This window comes from Apostichopus japonicus, chromosome 11, assembly GCF_037975245.1.
Source record: "Apostichopus japonicus isolate 1M-3 chromosome 11, ASM3797524v1, whole genome shotgun sequence".
Classification (NCBI taxonomy): domain Eukaryota; kingdom Metazoa; phylum Echinodermata; class Holothuroidea; order Aspidochirotida; family Stichopodidae; genus Apostichopus; species Apostichopus japonicus.
The window spans coordinates 13,460,148-13,483,369 of record NC_092571.1 but is presented as its reverse complement, the minus strand read 5'-3'; the positions used below and the strand labels follow the sequence as shown (position 1 = coordinate 13,483,369).

Genomic DNA, 23,222 nt, shown 5'->3' with positions numbered 1-23,222 from the left:
CTGTTTTCTCGGAGATGTATCTTTGATTCAAAGATTATATGCTCGGGGAAGAATACTCACACAGTGAATATGATCATGTTTTCTTGTTTCTTTCAAACCTACACCTTCTAAACTATTTTAAAAAGGAAAATGCACTTTTTCTCGAGAATATTGATTGTATTTTTATTGTCAAGATGGATGAACTATGAAATCAATATCTTGTTATTCGCCTGTCTTTCTATTGTGTGGCCTGGTCTAATTTTATATATAAATATTATATAGTACTTAGATTAGAGTTGAATATCACCGAGACATCACAGAGCGGCTACATATCTGTTCGTTCTTTTGTGTACAATGAAATGTTCCTTTCGTGTTGAAACTCATGGGGATGACTTACACCGGAGACAAATCTGACCGTAGTGTTGCGTACAATCAGCTGTTTTGGGATGTGAATCATAGATTCAAGCGTTATGCATTTCAAGTAGAATACTCACATGGAGTTTGATTTTTGTTTGTAAGAATGGGCTAGTTGGCTAGTGCTGTTTGGTAAGAAGCACTAACGTGGAGATTATCCATCGTAAGTTCATGATTTGTTTTCAATCCTAATTAAACTAAGTTTTTATAATGAACAAATTTTCAATTTTTCTGGTTTATTCAGGGAAATGTCGTTAGCAGGAACACAACGAACGACATTTCCCTGAATTTTTTTATATTTTTATTGTCAAGGAGGACCAACTATCAGATCAACAGTTTTTTCTTTGGTTGTAGGATATGAGTTTTGCTTTCCATATTAATATTTATAGTACGTAAATTATATATAACCAAATTTAGGTTGTTCAATGCTAATCTTTTGACGGAACAGGCCATTGTTAAAAAACAAAGATTTGCGGCAACATCGTTAACGCACAGCCTAAATACAGTCGAATTTTATTGAGACGAAATCTTGCAACGTAATGATTTAACATTTTCTATATTATTCCTCGTATTCTTCCTGCTAGCGTCATTTTCCAAAGGGATCTTATCGTTAGTTTTATAGTGAAGATAGATCAACTATCAGGTTAACCTGTTCTTATTCGAAGTTTTATGATTTGACATTGCCTTCTCTAATATTTCTTCTTCATATAAATATCATAAAGATGTACTTAGATTTGAGTGGAATGTCACCGAGGTGTGCACACCGGAGAAATATCTGTCCGTACTTTTGTGTACGATGGAAAAGTCTTTAAGCTATGAAAGGCATGGTAGTTAACGTACAACGTATAAAGCCATTTGAAGATTTTTGTAAACTGGAATAATCCAATATGGAGTCTTCCCGTCTTCCTGGTTTATTTTTCGAAATGTTCCTGATAACGTTTCACGAAGGCACTGAATGGATTTTCTTGTCAAGATGAAGCAACTATGAGATGAAATATTGTTTTCTGTCATGGGATGATGTGACTTTCTCTTTCCATATGATTTCAATGTCATACAAATATCATTAAGTACTTCGATTAGAGCTGAACAATACCGAATTGTATCGTATCGGTGACGTATCTGCCCGAAAATTTACTGATGAATCATGGATTCAATAGTAAGTGATACCAAACAGAGTAATAAAACTTGGACTTGTCCTTCGTATCTGCAGGATTTGGGGTTTACAATCTTAAACATTTAACTATAACAATTGCAGAATATGTCTGCGGGAACGTTAACGCACAGCTTAAAAACAGTTGGATATATGTTGAACTGAAATATTTATATATCGTTGATTTTATGAAGTTAAGGAAAAGTTCTATAATGGAAAGAGTCCTATGTTGTTGCGGGATCTATTGGGGTCCACTAATAAGCAATCATTTTAAGTGAATATTATAATATTGAGTACACATGGAACTGCCATCAATACGCCTATCTAGAATCAAAGTATATGAGATAAGTGGCTTGGCTGTGACTATCACCTTGTAGACGTTGGTAATAGGATTTTCAAAACATACATTGTAAAGTTTTATAAAGTTAATCGTGTCTTGCCTTATAGCATTTCCATAGTTAGGTCCCCGTAGACTATTATACCAGATGAAACATTACTAAAGGTAAAATAATACGTGTATGTAGTACCTTTGATCATCCAAAACAGCTGCGTAAGCTGAGAGTGAGAAACAGGCGTCAATCAAACCTCTGAATATTGTTCACATACCGATTTAAAATCATATGATAATACTTAATACTTATATAACCAGTAAAGTGGTATCAAATGATACCTGTATGTTTGGATCTTGTTATTACCGTTGGTTAGCACAAACAGCTACGTTAGCTAAAAGTGAGAAACAGGCGTTAATGAAGGTTCAGAATATCATTTTTACTGTTATTTGGCTTTGATTTAATTGAACTATGTGTCTATTGTAGACACCTCTGTGATGTAACAGAGGTTCACAGGCAATAGTGTTATTTTTAATGGACTTTCGATTTGTTTGATGAAGAAATCAGGTAAAAGCATGTTAATGAACGTCAGCCTCATGTTCTCCACGATAGCTTTTACTATTACATTGAATATGAGAGAAAAATACAAAGACAATTATCGATCATTCAGTAACAGAGGGTAAAGTCAAGTTAAAAAGCAAGTTGCTTTAACGTTAATAGTATATTATTTCCTGGGTAAGTGAAAGTGTTAATGACACCTAATGCAATTATGTGTCATCCTCGTTAATCGATAACACCTATTTATGAGAGTTCATATGCTGATTTAAACAAAGTTTCTATTTATACGCAAACTGTCATTGTGTTTGTGTTTATATTCTTTTACAGAGTAATCATTGCAATTGTAATAAAACATTAATCCATTAACCCTGTAATAAACACAATTTAACTTGTGACCATTTCCAATGCAATTCTTGAGAAAAAAATACTTTCAATATATTTCAAATGAGTGTGCTCTGAATCATGAAAGTAAAACCCGGAAGGAGAATAAATCTCTCTATTACCTTTACTGCGAAAACAAGTTTAATTACCCAAAACTGTTGCAATCAAAAATGAAGTCACTATCCATTCATTTATTCTACAAGATTACACAATGTTTCAATAAGAAACAACGAATATCCACTTGAGGTTATAAATATTTAATCGAATATAAACGATCATAAGCTTTATCTATAGTGAAAGAAATAGTTCAATTGTTAAATGTAAAAGAATGGAAAAGAACATTCCAAATTAAGTGTATCACATTACAAGATAATAACAGAAGAGAAAATTATAGCATTTTATATATAATATACCTTTAAAAACCCATCCTTATAGAAGAATACTGACATTGACAATTACAAGTGTATATAATATATCATAGTTAAGGGCTTGTAAATGTTCCCATGGTTCTGGAAATATCATTTTAAGTATTTGTAGGAAACCCTATAGCCAATCATTTGGTGTTAAAAGTTTTTCTTATATCACTATTTCTGATCATATTTTGCTTGAAGAGACGTTTTTGGTATCGTCGGGCTAGCCATTAAGTTCGAAGAGTTTTTAAATTAATGATCTTTCCGCACGACAGAATGGGTATTGTTTACAATTCCAGATGTGGCATTACTTCTTTACTCGGTTCTGTATATATCCTTTTGAGTGCTTTCTGATTTTGATAAATTCGTTTTTTTCCTTCAATTTGATTGATTCTGGGTATATTGCAGGTGTTTCATAAGAGTTTCTGGATCTCTTCCTACTGGTGTTTGTGATGACGTGATGTCGTGTGTTAGAGGACTTTGTATAGGTTTACATTGCTGTCAAGCAGAATTCACTACGGTATGTTATGTTTTAGCGCTTTCTACGATGATCAGTACTTATTTGGGTTTTTAATTTGTCAATGATTTCAAAGGTTTTGTATATATCATTTTGGTTTGTGTTTCAAAATCATAATTCATGTAGCTCATTAGCTGTCTGGATATATTGCTTGGTATTTGTGAATTCATATGCATTGTATTCATAATGGTGAATAAATTAGTTGCACCAATATTGACGTACCGCATTGTGTAAAGGACTACTTAATTTTCTAGTCCCGGACTACTATTTATTTTGTATTTTGCAAATGGTCGGTATGCGGTTGGCACAGGATCAACTATCTGGAACTTTCAAAAGCATGACCCAAGTACTGTACCATCGGTAGAACTCATCTTATGTCAGTTTAGTGCTTTTAACGTGACCCGCTCTGTGGGATCCAAAACGTCACGGCCAAACGGCAATACCCAACCATCCCATTCTGACAAACGAAGCTCAAGTCAAGCGAGCCAAAGAAGTAAATACGCCCACCGACCTGCAGAGACAAAAACCCCAACCACCCTTTCAGACCACGAAAGGACGACCAGCACGAAGCGAATCGAAACACCCCTCCCCAGCCCCAGATAAACGTCGAATATCGCCTTCAACCTGAAGGCGAATGTCACACTGCTCCGCCTCCAGGACTGCCTGCCAACTGGCAAATTTTCCTCTATAAACTATATTACACCTATTCCTCCTATATCAGTTTGGTGCTCACATGTTACTTATTGAGGTTCCAATTTGGTACTCTCCGTATCACCGCTGCCTCTAGATTCTTATCTCATCGTGGCACTTCACGTACCCCTCATGAACTAACCTCGTGGTACCTTCAACATTTCTCATTTTATTGAATTTATAATAAAGAAAATCTTCTCATTGGTAAGGTGAACAGGTGCTTTTTACGTGCAAAGAAACGGACACGGACCAAAAGGTCAACAAAACCAAAAACAATCCCAGTCTGTTTAACAACCACCAAAAACCCAACTGAAAACCCACCAACAGAAATCTCTCACTAACCCACAAATGTATAAAATATAGCGTTCAACGTGACGCGAAAAGGACACGGACCCAAAGGCCAACAGAACCAAAACAATAAAGCTCCACAAACCAGCCCCAAAAAGCCAACACCAAGCCACAAACAGAAAACCCCCAACCCACATTATGTAAGGACCACACAAACCCCCCACCCCGCACATAACAACTAACTAACTCCAAAATTCATCCGGGGTACGCCGTCCCGATAGCAGACGACAGGAAATTTTCCCAATACAGGTCTTTTCAAGCCCCTAACAGTATTCCCCCTTTTCTTACGAGGGAGCAGAGTTCTTAACTCCTCGTCAACCTTGATCGAGTGGACCTCCCTGTCAGGAACAGGAGGTCCACTAGCGACCATCGTGTCCGGTTTAGCGGAAGCGGCTGCGGGTAGGGTGGAAGGGCCACTCGAGTCAATGAGATCAGTGGCCTGTTTTGTCTCATCAAACCAATCGGAGGACTCCTTAGCCACAACTAATAAGGCTGTAGTGCAGTCCTCCATTGGCGAATCAGAATCTGGGCCACTTAATGTCTCTTGGGCCGGTTGACTCGGGGCCCGACTAGTATCACCGATAGCGGGCGTAGCTACCGGTGAACCAGTACGAGCGGCATCCTGCGCCGCGTGCCACTCCGCTAGTACCATCTCCGCCGTTTTGTCCTGCTCTGCTTCAGTGGGCAGGCTGGCAGTCTCGGCAAGTTCGATCAGGGGAGAGGTCGGACACGAAAGGGGGAACAAAGCCTCCATCGAGGCGCTAGTGTCGGACACTGGGGCGATGACAGGAGCATCATGTGGTACGGTGTCAGAGGCCGGGACAGGGACCGCTTCAACCACGCCCGTAGCCACACACGAGTTGCAAACGATATCCCCTTTACACTCGGCCAGGGTATGCCCAACCTGTAAACAGCGGCTACACCGCTTGTTCGGGCACAACCTGGCCTCATGCCCTTCCAGCCCACACCTCCAACAAGTGCGAGGCTGGCCCGGGTATGCAATGTGGGCCCTGTGCCCATTAGCCCACAAGGTAGAGGGGATATCGGACCAAGTGTCATCTGATGTCCGCCGTATAGAACTTATTTGGAACACCTAAGATCACTCCGAAAAAGGTTGGTATCCATCGTAGCATTTCACTCTTTGCTAACCAAAACGCTTAGTTTGACCTGGTATAGCTACGGTATTAAGAATCTACTTTAAAAAAAAAAGGTTAACTTTCGGTCGTTGGCAGATAAGATAAACTTCAAAATTCAGTGAGAGGATCTTCTGGAAATAAGTCAGACTACAAATCCGTGACAGATTAAAACGCAAATATCAAGCATTGTGCTTGCTTTTGTGTTTGTTACTTATGATTTCATTGATCTGAAATACACAGCAATTTCGGTAAAGTTTTCGTAAAAAGGAAAAAGTACGAACGTTTCTTCACAATTTTACGCAATTTATTTCGTCCATTGAACTAGAGTAAAAGAGGGTAATAAATATGATGACACTACTTCTATATGAGATTGTATGATCTTTTTTTTACATGACACGCACAGCCACAACGACATACATTCCTACGTTCACACACACTTTCCTCTCAACTAATTTTCTAAAACAAAGGCCGGTCCGCAAACAGGCTCACCAACCCATCCGGCCAAACGGCCATCCCCTAGTTACGCTGATATTATATTCTTCAAACGTGAGTCTCTATTAAATTTACACAGAAGTCAAATTAATGGCGCACTTCTTTCCCAAGCCTAATGACGCTTACATTCATTGGAAGTGAATACAAATAATTCACTTGGCAATGTTGGCTAAGGTTCTACTAACTGTATTTTGTCTTACACATTTACACCATATTAAAACAATATACGTAATAATCTAGTCATTTAAATAAATATAATTTTATTCAAAGTAGAGAGCGAGGGCAACTCACACGCAAACACCACATGAGCATGGGTAATGAACAGGCTTTTTATGTATTAATGTTGGCGTTACAGCGTCACATATTTTGTATTCAAAGAAATGTAACGGGTGAGATGAACAAGCACTTCGTACTGATAGATAAGCGATCTAACTGTGTGTCTTCTCGAAGAACATTAATCATTTTATGTTACTGCTAATCGAACTATTCGTGCTATTTCTTTCTTTCTTTTTTCTCGTTGAAGCATTCATCATCTTTCTTCGGGATCGGCGATATGACAGCATTGAGCTTACTTATAAGTCAAGAAGTGTAGAAGACTTGCTCTAGTTGAAGTTCTATGTCAATCTCAGTGGATATTGTTATCACAACAGCTGATTCATGAGTGGGGGTGTTCACCACTTCCCTCATTTTAACCTAACAGCAACATTTAAAAGTAGCACAGTTGCGCTTAGACTTAATATTAAACCTAATATACAAATTCCTCAGATGGCACAATTTTTTCATAAGGATGCTGCCAACATACCCACCGCCTACATGGGAGGCATCGACCGAACCGCAATCCATTTCCTTAAAAAAAACATGGATTCACCCCAATTAGTAGTTTGATATTGCTTACGAGGTGTACGGGAACATATGAAATGAAACCATCTTTGTGAGGTAGCAGCTATTCTGAGAGATGATGTTGGGGTAGAAAGTGACATTATAATAAATGAGAGGGCCAACTCAACTGGCTCACCAACTTTGAAAATAAGATTGTTGTAAAAGAGTAGGAATTTTGGAGGACGTGACTTTTGTTAAATAACAATATTGTTGAAAAGTTAGCGACGTTAAGACATTGCTAATATTCTTTAAAAAATGGTAAAACACGATCAAATAGACGAATTGGAAGACAGAAGGTTGGTTAAAGTAGGACAAGATAGGAGGACTAACATTCCATGTTTCACACAACATACATTTGGTCGTATAACTCGATAAGGCAAGAAATAATATAGATCCTTTTATTAAATTAGATTTAATAGATACTGCTAAACATGCCGTAGAATGTGTGAATCACATCTACCCTTAAACAACTATGAGGTCTTAAAAAGTCATTATATTAATATAAATCAACAACGTGTATAATCAATGTCTTTTAATACACATACTATAATGCGATTGGCCAATCGTAAGGAATGCGTGTCACTTATCGTTCACAAATATTAGGTATTTGTTTTGGGTACGTGAAAACTATCTTTAATTAACCTTTAAGAATAACCCAAAGGACGTTATGTTAATAACAGAATACAAGCAGCATTTCACATGTAGGAGCTTAAAGACCACAACTTGTCATTCAGAAACAAGAGATAACTTTCTCTTGAATGTGAGGGCGACATTTCAGATTCATAGACCTTATTGTAAAAAGTTTACAATGTAAATATCGAGGGCACTTGCAATGCTTTTCATTTATAAGAATCTATAAGAATAAAATATAAAGGTCTTTGGCAATGCTTCCATCGCCTGGTAACATCTTGGTGCTGGGGTGATCTCCCGAAAATGTAAGACAAGTATGGAATGTGTTTCTCGCGTCTCGGACATACCGTCTGGGACGGTGGCTGAATACACTAGTCCCTCAACCGCCAAGGTTATTAGTCGCGTAAAATGAATAGAAAAGTATAGTTGGTTAAAAGAGTAAAAACAATTGGACGGCGAATATTCGCCCCTAAAAATGAACAGCAATGACTGTCATCTCTGAATGCAAAAATGACCTCGTCAGAAAACAATAACTAGTACTATAATATACTATCTTATGTACCTACTTAAGGGAACCAGACTAATAGTTTTCAGATATTAGGAACTTAGAAACATCGTAAGAAATCCGAAATGTATTCCTCATGAACGACAACTCATACGAGGCCAAGCTTCCCGGCCTATATGCTGATATTCTCACTTAGGGGGTATTTACGTAATATTTACTCTCTGTGGTTCGGAACCGATTGTTATTGGTTGTAACTTTACTGTGCTGTTTACGTGATCCACCTAGATGAATTCAAAACGTCACGGCTTAAATGCGTTCAACACCAAACCCTACCCGTACTTTAACTAAACTATCAGCGACAAACAATTACTACAAACATATAACTGCACCCCCCCCCCCTCTTTGCACACACTCACCGAACTGAACACGAGTCATCTACAAAAGTAAAAAAGGTCGGACCGTCCGTAGGCCCTTTATTACCCAAACCAGAATAACAACGGCCTTTGGAAACAGGTCTCGACAAGCCGACAAACTGATTATAACTGGTTGTTATTTTACTGCAGGCTACGCCATCTCATTCACCAACAAGCAATCTTACAATGAGTTGTTAAATTGAACAATGATCGATACCAAACCATATTCTTCTCGATACAGGCGAATTGTACACACCTCGACAAATTATTATATGTTGACAAGCTATTCTATGCATACTTTTTAAGGAAAGTCACCCAGGAAAGGACATGGGCACGAAAACCAAACTACCAAACGACTGATCCGCTCTCAACCCCAGTCCCCTTGCATCGAGATTGTGACTGTGTGATCATCGTCGGGTGTGTATCACCATACCCCTCCCTCGAAAGGGAACAGATACTACACATGATCTTAGCCAAAAGGCCGAGAAGCGATTCTATGCATTGGCATTTTGACGAAGAATCCCAACGTGATCAGTTGTTGTGCAGTAAGTCTGCAACTCGTCTGTTCCATCAGAACCACCGTAACTATAGTATTGGTTTTCATTGTTGATTGATTTGCAATTACAGGATATTGCGACAGATGACTGTCAATGAAAGGTGGTCAGGTGTTCAAGGTCATTCCAATGCCAATAGCTAGATGAGATATATAAGAGAGACAGATAAAGACATTCCACCTGAGACATTTGTCCTCTGTAATATATGCTCATAACAATCGATCTCCTACTTGAAAGGAACAAGAACATTTAATAACACATACTCTATCTACTGTTATCACCTAAAAAAACATGCAGTTAAAATTCTATAACTTCCTCTTGTTATATAGTGGTACAACGCCATCTGACACTAAATGCTTATGAGCATGGTTACTAGACAAGTTTAATTGTTAATTAATTGTATTTTATTGATAAAACTTTGACGTTCTCTTAATGCTTTTTGGCAGTCATCATATGGTGTCCTGTCATAGTCATGTATTAAATTGCGTCAAAAGTTCATTACTGATTCGTAATGAATTATTCTTCATTTAGGAAACCTCGACTTCAGGCCATTTAAAATATACACAGAATTTTATCGGATCCCATTGCCATAGCAGGCGTTTAAAGAAGCAATAATGTTTCGGGGTGTGGGTGGGAGGGGGGATGCATGTGAGGAAGAGATATATTTCCCTCTTTAAATTGTGAAGGGGCAGGAGTTTGCTTTTCGCCCCCATTGTTTAACACGTCATGTACTTGAGTTTTTGGATCATTACACTTTGTTATTGAATTAGTAGAAAATAACACTAGGAAAGCAACATGGTCGGATTTTTGTTCCATATACCTCGATCATAACGATTCAATAAACTTGGACAACCTGCAGAACGTATTGAATAATACACATAAAGATCATCACTAAACTATTTCAAGATGGCTTTTTATAAATATGTTTTTATTCGAAAAGGAAAAAAAAATCATAATGTAATAAATATTACCTTTGAAAAATCAAAGCGTTTTTTGCTTTCACATAATTAGTTAACTAACTCTATACGAATAACTTTGGTCAGATTTAATAAAATACATACAACCTGCCTGTATAAAGTCACAACATGGTGCATCTAGTAGTTCCAAACCATTAAAAACAGATATTAATATTACTGTAGGCCTCGACATCTACTGCATCATCAAGCCAATCTTGCCTCAAGTTAGTAAACCGAACCATATTCTTTTTGAAACAGGTGACACGATAAAACCTATTAAAAATTGGAGACAAAGTGTGCTGTTTGTATTATTGCTTGATTTACAATCACAGGAGACTGCTACAAAGTAAGCAATTATCATTGGAAATTGGTCAGGTGGTCAAGATCATTCCATGGTGAATAGTTATAGATGGTGTATGATGATATCCCATTCGGGAAATTTCCCCTTGAATGATTTAAGAAAATCTAATGCAGGAAAATATTATTTCATTTTTAAATGTACAACTTTGTATGGATGAACTTGAATCAATAGCCAATTATGAATAATTACCTGTAACACAAACAGTTACACACACATACTCTGAATATAGCAGACGGTCTATTACGAAAACACTTTAGCTTCTTGTATTAAACTAAATTATATAGTATAAGGTAAGATTTCACACAAAGAAATAATGTTCACTTTGAAATGGCGGTACAACGCCATTTTGAAATTGAATGTTAATGTGCATGATTAGTCTCAGTTTTTAATTAAAATTGGCTTAAATTAACACAAATAATCCTTTGTTTTGATCTGATGTCTCATAATTCACAACCAATTGGTAGTCTTTTTCAAATAAGATGTAAAAAAAAGACATGTTAGTTTTCGCCTGCAACTGAACCAACTATCTCATGGTGTAACGTCTTGATTTGGATAATGTTCATGTTTCCGCCAACACCTACTGAGATAAAGTTGATCAATGCATCAACGATGACACTGCGCATTAAAGAGTCAACTAGCCTCACTTGATTTCACCGGTTGTTGATCCCCCTATAAGGCAACATATTTTCCATATTAACTCACACACACACTACACCACCAAAATAATGTTGTTACAGTAGTCTATCTGCCCTTGTAGATTTTTTCATTGGGTAAAAGTTGTCCTTCACTTGAGAACCGAAGCGTTATCTATTCGTGGTAACTTCCGTAATGTTCCGTACCTTGAGGAATTAAGTCCAGAAAGTCGCAACTTTTCGTCACTTGTAAACAAGCCTCTTTACTCGAAGGTTAACCAATGTTCTACGCTGCTCTTTGTCAGCCTTACGTGATGTAAAATAGCCTCAGTTGATTCAACCGTTGCAGAAATCCTGCTCTTCAAGTTACAAACTCCACACACGCAAGCACACAGAGGAAGACAAATCTTCTTTGATTACATATATACTAGGATTTTTGTTGCTTTTGCACTTGTCATTAGAGAGAATAATCGAGCAAATTGATAACGGCCCTAATTGGAATGTTTTACCTTAAAGGTCAGAAATTATTACGATAATACTATCTGCTAAACAATTATTGTTGTAGTTGAAGTTTATAGCACATTCTTCGTATAAAGAACGAACCCTTAACACGACAGTAACAACAGTAAACCTCTGGTCACAGGTAATTTAATTTCGCACCCATATACACATTGTAACAGTTGCTCTCGCGTCTTTTTGGGGGAAAGCCACCGTATGTACATGGCTTGATCGGTTTGAACTGTGAATAAGAGACAAGCGGTAATCAGTATAAAATGAAGTATGTTATAACACCTTTACACATGTTAAATTGCACATTTTGCGTGTTCGGTAGTAAAGCGTCATCCACTATCTGTTAAAATGTGGACGAAATTATTGACTAAAATCTTTAGAATAGTCTGGTAAGTCCAGCCAATTATTATGCAAAGGAATGTGTGTTTAGCATTTTCTGTTTGTAAGTCCTTCTCAGTAGCAACTGATTATAAATGTAAAATATGTTAAGAAATTATAACACGCATCAATCTTACATGATAAACGGGTTCTCACCTTTACCAATTTTACCTGATAAAGCCATGAGTATCGGCTTAGAAATTGTATAGAATGAGCCATACATTTCACTATGTTGATTATAACTAAAATTTTAAGTCCCTTGTTACACACATGAGTGAAAGAAAGGTAATTTAGTAAGACAAAGGACACAACCCAGTGATCCAGTCAGGATCTGAACATGTAATCCTTATAGTATATAAACCAATTTATCACATACGCTCTCGATTAACCATTTTATATGATTGCCAAATCTACCAATCAAAATGAAACGCAGTTCACACAAATGTAGAAAAAATTATTAAAGAAGCTTTACTGTTTCAAATTGTATCATCTGAAATGACGTAACATAGTCATGATTTATTAGGAATGGATCATTGTCATGAACGAAATATCCACTTCTAACCACGTCATATTTACCGGGTTGTTTGGCTATTATTATTAAGTAGCCAAGAAACTCGTTGAAATGTGTTTTGGTGGGTGGGGCGGGAGGCAGGGGTGAGGAGAGAAAAATCCCCCCTTTTATAAGTGGGAGGGCAGGGGTAATTTCCTGCCCCTCACTTCTCTAGCACAGGATGCACTCCACATCGTCGACCAAAACATTGAATTGTTGAAAATAAGATAGGCAGCCAATGGACGTTTTAGTCTCACATACATGATAATAATATTTTAACTATCTTGTAAAATTTAATAATATTGAAAATACACATGAAATATTCTCTCTAAACTAGTACAATAGATGGTTACAACTACCTGCTATGCCCATTAATTGTCTACAGTGTGGGGTTGTAATAAAAAGGACATTGTTTCCGAAAATCTATGAGGGTGTCACACTTTGACTGCTTACAATTATCTTATTTTAAGTAATAATTGGTACGGTTGTAAAATTGTCGAAATATAAAAAGCTTGCTTCGAATGATTTTTCATTTTAGCTTCAAAGACATGTTTTACGTCTTTAATAGATATGTTTAACAACTCATTCAGTGATGAATCTAGTTGAGTTATAAAGTATCTATGAAAAATTCACTAGAATCGACAATCAATTTCATACTTTAACTTTAACGCATTATGATTTCTTACAACAACAAAAAAGCAAAGCAGACAAAGGGAATTCAATTCATGTTTGACTTGCATGTATAAATAAAATCATCCGAGCGATTTCCATTGCCTTATATCCATTACGACAACCAGTTAAAAGGTTATGATACCACTACAGACATCAGCAGAGTATACCTTCCCACGAAAATACAAGTTCAATTGAATTTCATTGTCACGTAGCCATAAAACAATTAATTCCATTTTCATCCTGTTCATTTTCATTTTGAATCAGCACATATATTATTCAAATGAAAACACACAGATGTGCGCATGTACGGGTGTTTTTTAAGAACGACTCCTTGTTTTGATTCATAAACAGCGCTCCTCGCCTTACAGACAGATGCGCGAAGTGTTGCAATAAATTCATCATATTTACTGTGTCACAATACCGCGATCTACCGATATGGGATTTGTACCTGTTTTACATTGTTTTTTCATTTTTCTGATCACTTTTTCATTTTCCGAAGATATTGATTGTGCACGTGATTATCACTGTCAAGATGGACCTACAGTAAATTCAACAGACTGTTATATGGTTGAAGGTTGTGACTTATCGTTTCCAAATATTTCATTTTCATATAAATATAGATATATATATATGGCCTATTTAGATTTGATTTGAACTTCACCGAGCTGGCTACCGATCATCGAGCTCCCTTTCTTTACTCTGCAATATTCTGGGAGTTTGAGGAGCATACTTATGATCGCTATAGATTCCAAGTTGAATACCTTTATTCAGAACATGTGGAATTCTTTTTTAACTTTAATTTCTCAATCCTAAATATCCAACTAGAAGATGCTGGAACTTATCAAATTGACATAAAGGCTTCAAACAGGGACTGGACTGTCGGCCCCACTGTATTGCAACACACATACCGTCTATTTGGTAAGCTCTACCTAACATTTATCTACTCATACCCAGTTATGTATGACTAAAAGCCGTCGAGTGTTAGAGACACATGTTTAGAGTAACCAAAATCCCTTAAACATCTGGAAAAACGTTACTGTAAATTTTTAAATTCTTTACATGCATTGATGTTAGAAGTTACTTTGATTGAAAAAAAAAGGACAGAAATATCCAAATGATTAGCTGTTGGCGAAAAAAACATAGCTGTTCAATAAGAAATGACTCTAACTATTCGCTAACAAGGATGACATCATGTGTCTTTTCGTTTTCGTTTTCTGAAGTGATTTCAATATATTTCCACATTATAGAACTACCATTATAAACTGATGGTTATTAGGTAAGGTGGGTTGGAGGACATTCGAAATGGAGAATGTTGTTCAGTTCTTTGACAAAGTTTTACATATTCTTTGAAAACGAGGTGTGTATAGTTAATATAAATTACCTGATAACGGTACAATGAACAATGCGATTAATTTTATTCAATAAATTATTCAATATGTAAGGGTGAAGGATTCTACCGAAAAAGCAACGGAAGGTAAATAAAGGTCTCACCATTTGTAAGTGCGTTTTACTAATCTTCCTGCCATATGAATCCACGAGCCTGTTGTATTTAAACTGTGATAAAGTAACACTAACCGTAATTCGATGCAGATGATCGAGAACCATGAATATATTAATTCACCTGGGATGTGAAATATAAAGCCAACAAAAGAAAAACAGAATAGTAAATCCGGATTTTTTGTTAATACCTCATATGAAAGATGTTATTTTAGCCGTCAAATGATGATGTTTTGTTATCTACACTGTTGCATCATATTTTGAATTCACTCGTCAAGTCACCAGAGCAGATTAAAATAGAATGCGAATTCAGTTTTGTTCAATGTTTCACATGAGAGCATCTTCACTTTCAGGTACAGTCATTCCGTTTTTGATGAATGTATCACTTTAACATGATGAAGGTAATGTCTATATGCTTATGCTCTGTTGGTGCTTCATTTCAAGCTCCACGTTGCATTCTCATTCTCTGTTTTTCTCCGTATAATTCAGTATGAAAGTATAGTAATGACATTTGTCACATACTAAAGCTTGATTTTATGTAACTGTTTCAAAAGGCACGTATAAGCATTAAATTAATAACGAGAACACGAAAGGACAACAAACGATTCAAACACAAACACTCACCCTTCAACAAATATGTTTGTCATTAAATAACAATGTTATATTAAAATCATTAGCCTACTTCTTAGCTAATATAACTGCTCAAGTTAAAAATACAAAAAACAAAGCGATGTGTAAAATTCGAAACACACTCGTGCGTGCATGTTGTCACGTCGGAAATATATTTTCCAGACATGCACAATTGAAAGGAATTAACGCATGCGCGTTGTAACAAAGATCACTTTCTATCTCTTAGGCTATATGAGTTTTCTTATAAATGTAGGCACAAACGTACGTCTGCGACGTTGGACAGTTTTAAAAGTCGTTAGTTATTAAAACATGGATGTTTTCATTGTTTCAAAGTTTTTTCATCTTGCCATCTTCCTGGTATTATATACTTGTAACGTAATCGGTCGTAACTATCACTGCACAGAAGGACAAACAGTAAATTCAAAGGAATGCTACGCTATGCTAGCTTGTGACTTCTCGTTCCCGGATATTCCTGTTAATGAAGACAATATTGAATTATATATCAAAACCATATATGGATCTATATATATATATGGTTTGCGAGTAGCAATGAACTTCACCGGACGTACTAATGGAAACGTTTCCTCTAAAGGAATCTACTCCTACAACGGTATACAAAGAAGACAGAATCAGACAGTCAATCGATATTCATTTCAAGTAAAAGTAGACTATGTCGAGGAACATCGGTCCTACTACTGGCCTAACATTACTAAGGTTGATTTCTCTTTCTCTATCTTAAACGTTCAACGACAGGATGCTGGTACTTATCATCTGTCATTGACTGATGATGGCTCTCCGTATACTCTTTACTCTCATTATACCTATCATCTCTTTACAGTCTATCAGCCTCCTACACCCTTTGTTTGTCAAGGCCCCTCCTCATCCCCATCTGGCTCTTACCACATAACTATATCTTGTTCAATAACAAACGGGTTTCCACCGATAAATCTGGAAATGATCGAGCCAGAGGGCTGTGATTTTCAGAAACATTACACAGATGATAACGGTATTCAAGAGCTTTCTATTAACGTCATGTCTTGTGATCAGAACTCAACCGTTGGATGCATCGCTACTCAGGAACAGCTGGAGTTCTTTTCTACACCGCAGTATTCTGGCCGATGTGAGTTTAACATCTCTAAAAGTAATCCAGGTGAGTTTCTTGTCATTTTTATTATCAACCGTGTACGCAAATGCTATGAAAGAGAAAAGTGTCTATTCATTATTTGTATAGCCATCGCTTAACATATAAATATACCCCTACCCCAAACTATCCAAGACCAATTTCTGAATACTAAATCGCACCAACAGAAGCTTTTACTTTTCTAACTGCTTATTCCCCGTTAATGTTGAAGTATCCAATTTTAATCCAAAATGACTTTAAGCTCAGTGTTTCCTTGCACACGTTGCTCCGAAGTCGGTGGGCTGGTGGGTATGGTTAAGGGACTTCTTGTTTTTGATCCCAAGCTCCATTTTACAGGCGCCTCCTGATATTCCTGTCCTGTCATTGCCAGGTTCATTTTTGCAAACGTTCAACGCTAACGTACAAAAACACGTGAACTTTCTTCAAGTGATATTTATTGATAAGTACAGTGATACAAAGAAGCCTTGTTATGTTGTTTAATAGTCTTCAATTTTAAGAAACGGAGACCTGCACGTAGGGGCGGATATAGCTACATTAGAACATATGATAGTTATAACCATGGAAGACGGCACAATTGCATGATTGACATAAGATTTTGACCTTAGAGCCTAAAATAGTATGAATTAAATATTAGAATAAAATAAAACTGCTGGCAAACTGTTTATCCACTAGAGAGCCTGTGTGGGAGAAGGTGTAAAAGTAAGTTGGCCTGACATTCGATTCTAGCAGGATCTTCTTCAAAGGCTAAATGACAAGTATTAGGACAAATATAAGGACAGATATTAGGACAAATATAAGGAAATACTTATAACCTTTGTGTGGTGACCTAGTTGAGGCAGCATATTTTTGTAATTAAAAGTGGACTGTTGTTACCGTTTTGGTGTATGCCGAATGGGTGAAGATATAGTGTGGGCTCATGGTAGAATTAAATAGTGGGATAAGCGACATTGCTTGCCCTACGTTCACTATGTGAAACATTCTGTCATATTCAGTTCACATCCGTTTGTTTTTTTTTAAGAAAACCACCGACATCTCTGCACAACCTTGTCAGTGTGACATTCGCTTTTCAGATTGAAGGCGATTTTCGTTTCATATTGTAAGATTTCACGCAGTATTTCATTGAAATATCAATGAGATTTCGATTCTTTAACATTTAAAAGTTACTTAGCCAAGCACCGGGCGCAAAAGCTTTGTACAGCGTCAGAGGATTATTTCGCATAACCAGCGTTTAGTTTATATTTACCTGTATATAAACACATTACTGTCACATAGTCATATGGTTTGCAAATGGAAACTATGAAAGAGATTTATCATCATCCATTCTCTGAGAGTAACAAATGGTAAGCTGAGCATTGAAAGGATAAGCGAGAAAAATAAACATTGGTTCTTTGCCTTCTACAATCAACACTCCGAAGGCAGATTAACAGGAATTGAGAAATACTTATATTATTTCACTGAATACTGTGACCAAAGTATTTTATTTTCCTGTGTTAACACTTCCGTGCATGCGCACAATCCTTAACCTCTTCTAGAATACCTTGTGTCTACTATTGGTTTCTATCGAAAGAAGACTTCACTGCAAAGTTAGTCGGCGGTCGCTTTAAAGAACAGCGTAAACATTGTTAAAGATGACACTGCAGATTTAGACAGCCGTGTTCGTAACGTACAGGATAATCATTGTTAAAGATAAGATATCTTTACAAATGGAGATTTTACAATTTTTCATTTTATTCGTCGTAATGTCCCAGTAAATGTCATTGTCTGAGTGTATCGATTGTAATTTTAATTGTCAAGATGGACCAGCTATCAGATTGACAGGTTTTTATTCTGTTGTAGGATGTGACTTTGCCTTCTGAGATATTTCCTTTTCATATAAATATGAATTATATATATATATATAATATATATATATACTTCGATTTCAGTTGAACTTCACTGAGATGGCCCACATCGGAGTGACATCTACCCGTACTTTTGCTGAAACTGAGCTGTTATGGTCAAATGGTGAGCATATAGTCAATCAATATTTGTTTTAATTACTCACTTGAAAATTATTCATCGTATTTTTATGATTTTAGTTTTACAGTTCTAAACCTCCAACCAGAAGATGTTGGAACGTATCAAGTGCCATTGGTCGAATATGATCATAATATTATACATGCTACTCTCCTACAGCATACTTACCGTATGTTTACAATTTATCATCCTCTTTCACCTCTCCTCTGTGACATGAAAACTCTTACTTTACTTCAGAATAATAACTTTTACTTTGAACTGACATGTTCCAGACCAGACAAATATATCCAGTTGCTTGTTATTGAAATGAGGGAAATTTGAGAAACACTATTATTCACTTAAAGGTAACATTTAATGTGTTTAAAATTTATATTACCTCGTGTAGTGGTAATTCAACAGTTGGCTTTGTCGCTACTCAGGGACACTTGGACTTCATGTCCATCACCAGTTACTCTAATAGTTGTGCTTGGGAAGTTCCAAAGACATGTATATAAACAGGCAGGAGTGGGCTGGGGATAATCCCGAAATTATTGGCCCAGTAAATTGGGTTGCAGTCATAAATTGCTGAGCACTCTTTAAATTATATTTCGTGGGAGAGTGATACTTTTGGCATCCTGGTTGGAATAATTTCTCCGTCGATAGGGCTGGTAATAGTACCGCATAAAGTTTTAAACTTATGCACACTCCTCGTCGGCTTACAAATGTTGTAATGTTGTTGTTCGTTTTTCATGCTGTCCACAACTTACTATCACGCACAAGATCAATTCCGTCTCATTAAATATATGAAAAGTATTCTAAGGTCAAGGTTGTCTTGCCTCACAACATTTTCGTATTTCAGTGGTTTTATCCGTCACAGACTCAAGTATCAAATACGTTTACTATCGATGTACGCATAAACAGTGAATTCCTAACAAGATAATTATTAAAGTACAGTAAAACGCTCTCATGTGTTTCTACTTATCATATATCATAGACTGATGATAACTCGCGTATACACTTTACTCTCATCACATCTAACAACTCTTTACATTATACCAGCCTTCTACACCTCTTATTTGTCAAGGCCTTTCCTCATCTCCATCCTATAACACGTCGCCCTATCTTGTTCAATAACAGACGGGTTTCCACCGATAAATCTGGAAATAATCCAATGCGTGGGCTGTGATTATCGGAAACATTACACAGCTAATAACGGACTAAAGAGCTTTTAGTCTACGTTACTTATTGTGATCAGAACTCAACCATTGGATGCATCTGTACCCAGGAACAGTTGAAGTCCCTTTCTACATCACAGTGTGCTGACAGATGTGAATTTAACATCTCTAGAACCGATCAAGGTTAGTCATTACTTTAAGTCATTACGTTATTTGAATGGAAAATGTATCTTAAAGAAAACAAGACAGCGACATTCCTTATGAAAATTTCTAGTTCAGTATTTGCATATTTTATTGCTGTAACATTCATTAGCGTAATATTAACACTAACAATATAACTGCTATTTTGTGTCACGAATATAAGTTTAATGCTATGACGATCAATGAATACAATCATCACATTAATGTTGTTAACCCTATAACCCTGAACCCTTTAAGGTAAAACAGAATCCAAAGAGAGCGTTAAATTGTTGTGTATCGATAGAGGTATTCATTTGTTATAGCATTTGAAAAGAATCTACACAATTTAATTCAAAGTTAATAAAGTTAATATAAACTATAAAAGGTTATTGTAAAGAATGGTTATAAAGGTCATTCGTGAGAAAATGTAATTGCCACTTTTTTAAACTGACCATGCTTTCACTTTTGAAAGTAAAACATAGCAGTGTAATTTCTCTTCTGTTTTCCCACATACAGGCTAACGATTTGAATAGTTGCTTTGATTCGTGAACAAATCACTTCCTTAATTGATTTGTTTTTAATCTTTCAATGTCAAACAATGTTTAATAACAAAACAAAGTACACTGTATTTTTTATGATACTCTCATGAATAAGTTAAGTGATCAACGACTGTCTCGGATAAACAGAGATTTTTCTTTGTAGGGATTCTTTTCAACACATTCCAGACAGCTCGGTAGTTACGAAAAGAGTAGCAATAAAATAAGTAAGTTTATGCCATTGCGAGTTTCGCAGTGGCTGTTAAATGCATTTAAAAACTTAAACCATTATGCGGGGGACGAAAGTATTGTGTTTTTTCATGAACAAAATATAGGAAAACATGCTTTATCCAATTCGTAATTTGTTTAATATAACTTCTTCTCTTGATAGGTCATCAACTACTTCAAAAAAAGAACAACGGTTGCTGTTATTACATCACATTTAAGAAATAATGATTTATTTGATAGTAATACTATTTTTGAAACCAATAAATAAGTGCTTTAACATATATACTTGTGCTTAAAGCATCTCTTTAAGTTAAATTTTATTTTTTTCAATGCCATTATTTATTTAAATTTTATTAACAGTGTGGTTGATTGGGTTGGATAAGTAAAATTATAATTATAATTTAAAGTTTGTTTATGTACCGTGTCATGTAGTCATTACAGAATACAGAACAGAATTATAAAACAAAGAGAGAAAACGGTCGAAATGGACTGGAGAAATCACAATCTATAAATTTTTTAATAAAAACAACTACATTCAGTTCAGATTCTGTAGCTGGAAAATATTCATGCCTGACGACAAACATCAATTCATCATGTTTTTCTAAAAAGTGCTTCTTTTTATACTCTCATTCTCCCATTACAGCGCCCTCTTAACCCGGGGCACGTATCCTCCCTTGCCCCTCCCCCCAGCTACGCCACTGGTATGTCATGCCTTTGATCAGCCCAAACGGCTGAGTAAGCTGAAAGTGCGAAACAGGCGTCAATCAAACCTCCAAACATTGTTCACGAACTGATTTAAAATCATATAATAATACTTAATACTAATTATATAATCAGTAAAGTGGTATCAAATAAAACGTGTATGTTTGGATCTTGTTATTACTGTTGGTTAGCCCAAACAGCTACGTTAGCTGAAAGTGAGAAACAGGCCTCAAGAAGTTTCAAAATATTGTTTTACTGATTTAATTGAACTATGGGTGTATTGTAGACACCTCTCTGATCTAACAGAAGTTCACAAGAAATAGTGCCATGTTTAATGGACTTTCGATTTGCTTGTGTAATAAACACAACTTAAATTGTGAACATTTCCAATGCCAGTTATGAGAACAAAAGACTTTCAATATATTTAAAATGAGTATGCTCTGAATTATGAAAGTAAAACCCGGAAGCAGAATAGGTGTCTATATTACCTTTCCTACGAAAACAAGTTACCCAAACCTGTTTCGATCAAGAAATGAAATCACTTCCTTCATTTATTCTACACAAGATCAAACAATATTCGAAAAAGAAACAATGAATATTTACCTGACGTTTTACTCATTGAATCGAGTATAAAAGACAAAACTATAACTATGCTGAACAAATATTAAAATTGTTAAATGAAAATGAATGGCAACCACCATTTCAAAATTAAGTGTATCATTTGACAAGATAATCAGAGAAGAGAAAATGATAGCATTTATTATATAATATATCTTTAGCGTTTGTGCTAGACTCTATAGACAATCGTTTGGTGTTCAATGTTTTTCTTTTATCATCATTTCTGGTCATATTTTTCTTTAAGAGACCGTTCTTGGTATCGTCTGGCCATTAAGGTCAAAGAGATTTCAAATAATTGATTATTCCGTAGGACAGAATGAGTATTCTTTACGATTCCAGATGGGTCGTTTGTTCTTCCCTCGGTTTTGTACATATCCTTTTGAGTGCTGTCTGATTTTGTAATATTAGTTTTTTTTTTATTGATTCAAGATATATTGTAGGTGTCCAAGAGGTTTTGGATCTTTTCCTATTGGTGTTTGGGATAATGTGATGTCGTGTTTTAGAGGACTAGTTTACGCTGTTTCCAAGTAAAATTCACTATTTTATGTTCATAATTTTCATAATTTTTTCATAATTAGTTATTTGGGTTTTGTTTTAATCAATTTGTCAATTATTTGTCAATTTATATGCATTTTTGTATAATTGTGTTTAAATTAGTTAAATTAATTTGAATACTTTATCTTTCCAGCATTTTTGCACCAATCTTGATGTACCGCACTGTGTAAAAGTCTAATTATTTTTCCAGTCACGGACTACTATTTAGTTTGTCATTTACAGTTGATCAGTATGCGGTTGGCGCATTATTTACAGATATGCTTTAGAAAGCAGGATCAACTTTCAAAAGCCTGACCCAACTACCCGCGGTAGAACTCATCTTATATCAATTTGGCGCTCACATGGTACTTATTGAGGTTTCAATTTGGTACTCTCCGTACCACCGATTCCCTTGACTCTAGGTTCTTATCTAATCTGGCATTTCGCGGACCTCTCATGAACTAACCTCGTTGTACCTTCAACACTCATTTTATTGAATTTATAATAAAGAAAATCTTCTCATTGGCAAAGTGTACAGGTTA

At 36.0% G+C, this 23,222-nt stretch overlaps 1 pseudogene; it reads right to left on the bottom strand.

The window, feature by feature from the left end:
• Positions 1-9,221: 9,221 nt before the first annotated feature.
• On the bottom strand, positions 9,222-9,324 carry LOC139976539 (U2 spliceosomal RNA; annotated as a pseudogene).
• Positions 9,325-23,222: the final 13,898 nt, after the last annotated feature.